The sequence below is a fragment of the Cuculus canorus genome, chromosome 5, assembly GCF_017976375.1.
Source record: "Cuculus canorus isolate bCucCan1 chromosome 5, bCucCan1.pri, whole genome shotgun sequence".
NCBI classification, from domain to species: domain Eukaryota; kingdom Metazoa; phylum Chordata; class Aves; order Cuculiformes; family Cuculidae; genus Cuculus; species Cuculus canorus.
The window spans coordinates 6,214,304-6,220,453 of NC_071405.1; positions in this window are offsets into that span (position 1 = coordinate 6,214,304).

A 6,150-nucleotide genomic window follows, 5' to 3' on the forward strand; every position below is an offset into this window, starting at 1 on the left:
GGTATTAGGAAAAATTATTCCACCAAAAGGGTTGTCAAGCATTGGATCAGGGAAATGGTTAGGTTACCATCCCTGGAAGTATTTAAAAGATGTGTAGATGTGGTGCTTAGAGACATGTTTTAGCAGTGGAGTTATCAGTGTTAGGCTGATGGTTGGATGTGATCTTAAAGATCTTTTCCATGATTCTATGAATTTCAATCTTGGGGCCAGCTTCCAGCTCAACTGCCCTGGATTCCTGCATGTCTGGGGGTAACTGGATGTCTGTGTGTTGGCTTCATGCAGAGAGTGGAGTGAAGCTGCTGTGTGAGTGCTGGTGTGGCGAAGGCATTCCACCTGCCCTGTGGGCAGTGCTTGGAGAGCCTCCTTGATCCTTTAAGGCTGTCCTAGTGCTGGCCCTGAACAGCGTTGTACCTCTCTGCTGCCTTTTTTTTCCTGCAGATAAAGCAGAGCTATGTGGTACTTCATGTCCTTATCTGCCGCTGCGTGGCAGCTCTGCCCCGGATGGCTCCCAGAAGTGACAGGAAAGGGAAGCAGGGCATGTGCTCCAGCTGTGGAAAGGTATGAGTGACACACGGCTTGGGGCTCTGTGAACCTCGCGAGGGCTGTACTCCTCCGCCTGACACTGGAAATGAGGTTGCAAAGTGAACTTTTTACTTTGGGATTGAGGTACTGCAGAGGTGAGGAAGTCCCAAGGCATGGATTCACAAAAGGGTCAGGCAATCCCCCTGTCCTGGCACTCCGGCTCCGAGCTCCGAAAGAGCAGCAGACCTCACCAGCCCTGAATGGCATGTGGGAGCTCACGGCTTCACTCCTGTCCTGGCAGATCCCATTTGGTTGCATTTTGGCTCTGAGATTCTCTCTCTTGCCACAGATACAGCACTGGGTAGTGGGAGTTCAAGCTTCCCCATCAAGGTGCAACCTCCCCATCCTCCAGAGGAAGCATTTTGGTGCCTCTGAAGCCCTCCCCCGTGCTGAGAGTAACGAAGGGACCTGCTCTGATAGTCCGTGTGTGGGCTGGTTTATATCTTTGTGAATACACACAAATCCCCACACCAATAAGGCGTGTTCCCTATAAGATCTTTCAGAGAGAATTCCAACTAATTTTCCAAGTTTTGGTTTCTAGGCTGCTCCTTAGCTGTCTCTTCCAGACACTTCCAAGACTCCTTGAAGTGTTTCTCCACCATTATGATTCATTATGATTTTATGATCAATGCTTGTTGTTATTAAAGCAGATTTTTAAGACATGTAGTTACATTTACAGGTAACACAGAAACTTTGTGAGTATTCACATATGTGCAAACATATTGAGGAGGATGCAGGTGTTTTTAGCACTCTCCTCCTCTATTTCCTTTTGAGAGGCTGCTTAATACTTTTAGATTTCCATTCACTAATTAAAACTTCTGGCAAAGTTGAACCTCCCCAGCTGGTTTTTTAGCTCTATTTCATTGGGATTTTATTCTGTACCAACAAACACATCCGACTGCGCGCTGTATTAATACTTGCATGGAAGAATGACATCAGACAGACTTTTCCCTGTGCAATGAGCGTATAAGAACGGGTCTGTTTTGCGGAATCCTGCAGGTACATCCAAATTATCATACATAAATCACATACCTGGTCTGCCTGCTGATGGGCTGTCTCTCCCCCCGCAGCGATCGGGTAGAGATGGGAGATTCTCCAGAGAAATATCTTACCGGGATGCGCCTTAGAATGTCCCACTCCCCACTGATCCTGCAGCCGGGCAGAGTGGGTGTCCCATCTGGGGTGCCAAATTGTTTTGCGGAATCAAACCCTATAACCCAAAATGAGTTATAAAGCAGGTACGTTTATTTCCAGCGCTGGGGTGCAAGGGGGTTCTCCTCCTCGCGTGCACACTGTATAGCTTAACAAGCAGCTACTTATAGTGTAAAGACGTGCATAGGTATAAGCACCTACTACATATTCATACACTTTCCCGACTTCGTATTATAATTAGATCTGGAAAGTTCGCTCCAGTCTTGGGCCTGCGTAGTGCCTCCTGATGGTGGTTGGCCGGGGTCTTAGGGATGAAGTAGGAAGTCTTCCTTGGGATATTATATATTTAGATATATATTATAAAAAATAAATATATATATTTCCTTGGGAAAATATATTTCTTTTTGAACTTAGCACAGACTCAGTCTCCTCCGGCTGTTTTCAAACTCCTGAACCAAATGCAGCAGCTTTCTACATTCCAATGCCTACTTATCAGTAAACTGCCGCTACCTGGCTCCTTCACGATCAACTTCCAAGGTCTTCAAGGCGAACAATGCCAAGCTCTAAGGAACGCTCCCAGCCCCCCTTGTCTGCTTTTGCACATCAGGTCAGTTTGAAAATCTTTTTGAGAAGTTACATCTTTCATAGAATCAAAGAACGGTTTGGGTTAGAAGGGACCTTAAAGATCATCCAGTTCTAACCTCCTGCCATGGGCAGGGACACCTCCCACTGGATCAGGCTGCTCAAAGCCTCATCCAACCTGGCCTTGAACACCTCCAGGGATGGGGCAGCCATGAGGTCTCTGGACAACCTGTTCCAGCGCCTCACCACCCTCACAGAAAAGAATCGCTTCTTAATAGCTACTCAAAATCTCCCTCCTTTCAGCTTAAAAAACATTACCCCTCACCCTATCCCTGCAATCCCTGATAATGAGCCCCTTCCCAGCTTTCCTGTAGCCCTTTTTAGTACTGGAAGGCAATTCTAAGGTCCCCCCGGAGCCTTCTTTTCTCCAAGTTGAACAGCCCCAACTCTCTCAGCCCGTCTCCCCAGCAGAGGTGCTCCAGCCCTCGGGTTACCTCTAACCAATCCCTACAGTGCAGTGCGCTCCTCTAGATGGCACTCGAAGCTACGTTTTCAGTTGTGCCGGGGGCGATAAATACTGCAGGAATTCGAAAACTTCCTCCTTCTCTACTCCTGAGCTTAAATCTGACAGTGCTGGATACGTTGTTCAGTGGGACAGAATTTCTGGGCAAGCTGGGAGATTTGTGTTGTGGTGGTGTAACACCCGTCTGAGGTAAGGAGAAGCTTACAATGGAAAAATTGATGCTTATGAGAGTGCTCTTTTATTTTCTTTACTGGCTTCACGTGTGTTGTTTTTCCTCCAGGTGTGAAGGAGGGGTTTATCATTAAGACAATGAACTGGATCTAAAAGCAACTTGAGTTTATTTCCCTGGTTTCTTATGAGACTTTGTAAGCCCATTTGTAGCTTGATTCTAACTTACTCTATTACAAAGGTAGGCTATGATGTAAATTATAACCAGTCTTTGACTCTCTTAGTATTTTTCTGTTCCGCTTATGAAACGGGATTAATAACAGCCCTCATTCACCCACCTGGTGCTTGTTGCTTTCCATTAGGTTGTGATTTCTTGAGGTACTCAAGGACATGGTTTAGTGGCAGATAGGAATGCTTGGACTCGATCTAAGAGGTCTTTTCCAACCTAGTGATTCTATGATTCTTCAAGTTAAGGACTGTACCAGCTGTAAGCTGAGGCCTCCTGTAGTATTCATTAAAAGCTATTTATTATCTAGTTTGGAGCTCAGTTATACCCCAGCTGCAGGCAGTTCAGATGTTTCTCTCTGTTGGTTTATTGGGGGCTAGAAAAAGTTGGTGGTTTGAGTCTTGAGTGTAGATACTGTCCCGTGATCAGCACTTCTAATGTACCTGTGTTATGATGGAGTACAATTGAAGTGAACCGGTTCTGCTTTACTCACGTGGGTTTTGTGCAGAGGTGCTGCACTGCTCTTCCAGCAGTCTCCTTTGAGAGTGCTTGGTTTAGTGCAATGCCTTCGCAGCTCCAGCGCTGCGATGTGGAGGACAGCAAGGCAGAACCATAGGCTTATGAGCTCTAGCAGGACTACAGAGTCACCTGGCTTCACACGTCAGACCTGAGATTGTTCCAAAAGCTGTAGTACTATCTGGTTTCAATTTCACCCCACCCTATTTCCTAGAATTTTCCTTTCACAGTTGTTCCAGATAAATCATACATTTATTGCTTTCTTCCAGGTACGGAGAAAACTTTTCATCTACCATTTATGCTATATAAAAGCACACTTAATTTTTTTGACAGTCGTAAATATCTCCATAATCTCCATAATCTCCTGGAAGTTACCTCTTCTGTCATGGGCCCCAACCCCTGGACTTCTGCTTCTGCAGTTTCCTGAGGAGGGGAAGTGGAGAAGTAGTTGCTGATGTCTTCTCCCTGCTATCCCATGATAGGTTGCATAGGAATGATTCAAAGTTACATCAGGGAAGGTTCAGAGTGAACATTAGGAAGCATTTCTTTACTGACAGGGCAATCCAACCCTGGAATAGGCTTCCTAGAGAAGTGACTGATGCTCCAAGCCTGTCAGTGTTTAAGAGTCCCTTAATAACATGCTTTAACTTTTGATGAGCCCTGAAATGATGGTGGTTGTAGGTCCATTCCAGCTGAACTATTCCATCCCATTCCATCCCATTCCATCCCATTCCATTCCACTCCACTCCATATATATATTATCTCACTCAGGATTAATTTTGGCTGTCTTGCCTCTGGGATATATGTGAGGTCTTGCTTCAAATATAACAACAAAATAGCCAGCCAGTAGAGATGTATTCATGTCTTAACAATGCAAGGTATTATTGGGATTGGAATCTCTTTCTTTCTTTGTAATGCATTTATACATTGTTCTGCATGTCAAATCACAGTTGTAGGTTTGTTTGAACATTTATTATGCAGCAGACTCCTACATTCAGTGCTATCTAGGTGTGTTTTTATTTGTGGGCCTAAATAAATGCACGTTACCTGAGAAATATTTTATGTGAAGGCTGCTTTGCAGGCAGATGTGAACTGCTGTTAGAATGGGATGTCCTTTATTACATACCTCACCTTTTTCTGGACTCAATTTGTCTGTCTGGGTCGCAGTGTTTTCCTCAGTCCTGGTATATACCTTTGCTGCCTGATGTGGTAACTGAGTCTATTGAACAATGGCTTTTAAACTTTGGGAAAATTCAGGGAAATGCTGCATAATCCAGATAACTGATGCATGCCTAATATTTATGTGAACAGTCCCTTGAGAGACAGAGTTCTCTTTAGAATCATAGAATCATAGAATCACCAGGTTGGAAAGGACCCACTGGATCATCGTGTCCAACCATTCCTAACACTCCTTTAAACCATGTCCCTCAGCACTTCATCCACCCATTCCTTAAACACCTCCAGGGAAGGCGACTCCACCCCCTCCCTGGGCAGCCTCTGCCAGTGCCCAATGACTCTTTCTGTGAAGAATTTTTTTCTGATATCCAGCCTGAACTTCCCCTGGTGGAGCTTCAGGCCATTCCCCCTTTTCCTGTCCTCTGTCACTTGGGAGAAGAGCCCAACACCCTCCTCTCCACAACCTCCTTTCAGGTAGTTGTAGAGAGTAATAAGGTCTCCCCTCAGCCTCCTCTTCTCCAGGCTAAACAACCCCAGCTCTCTCAGCCGCTCCTCGTAAGACTTGTTCTCCAGCCCCTCACCAGCTTCGTTGCTCTTCTCTGGACACGCTCCAGAGCCTCAACATCCTTCTTGTGATGAGGGACCCAGAACTGAACACAGTACTCAAGGTGGGGTCTCACCAGTGCTGAGTACAGAGGGAGAATCACCTCCCTGGACCTGCTGGTCACACCGTTTCTGATCCAAGCCAAGATGCCATTGGCCTTGTTGGCCACCTGGGCACACTGCTGGCTCATGTTCAGTCGCTGTCAACCATTGCCCCCAGGTCCTTCTCCTCTGTGCAGCTCTCCAGCCGCTCTTCCCCCAGTCTGTAGCACTGCAATAACTGCTACAATTTCTCTTCAGAATATTTAAGCCTACTGCAAAGATATAGAAAGGAACATCTCAAGCTACAGATGGTTAGACATCCAGGTGCACTTCCTTTACAACCCAATTTCTAAGTGTTTTGCTGTGTTTGCTTTCCCTGAGTGGAATATGGAGAAAGAAAACACAGGATGAGGAAACTACTATAGTGAACCATGCCTGCGTGTGCAAATCTATAAAACTCGGGATTGTAATGACTGAGAAGTCTCAGATAAGTTTGTAAACATCACCCCACCGTGCCAAGAAGCTGTGCTGTCATTAAGTGGCCACTTCAGCAGATATACTGAAGCTTTTGCGACTTCAA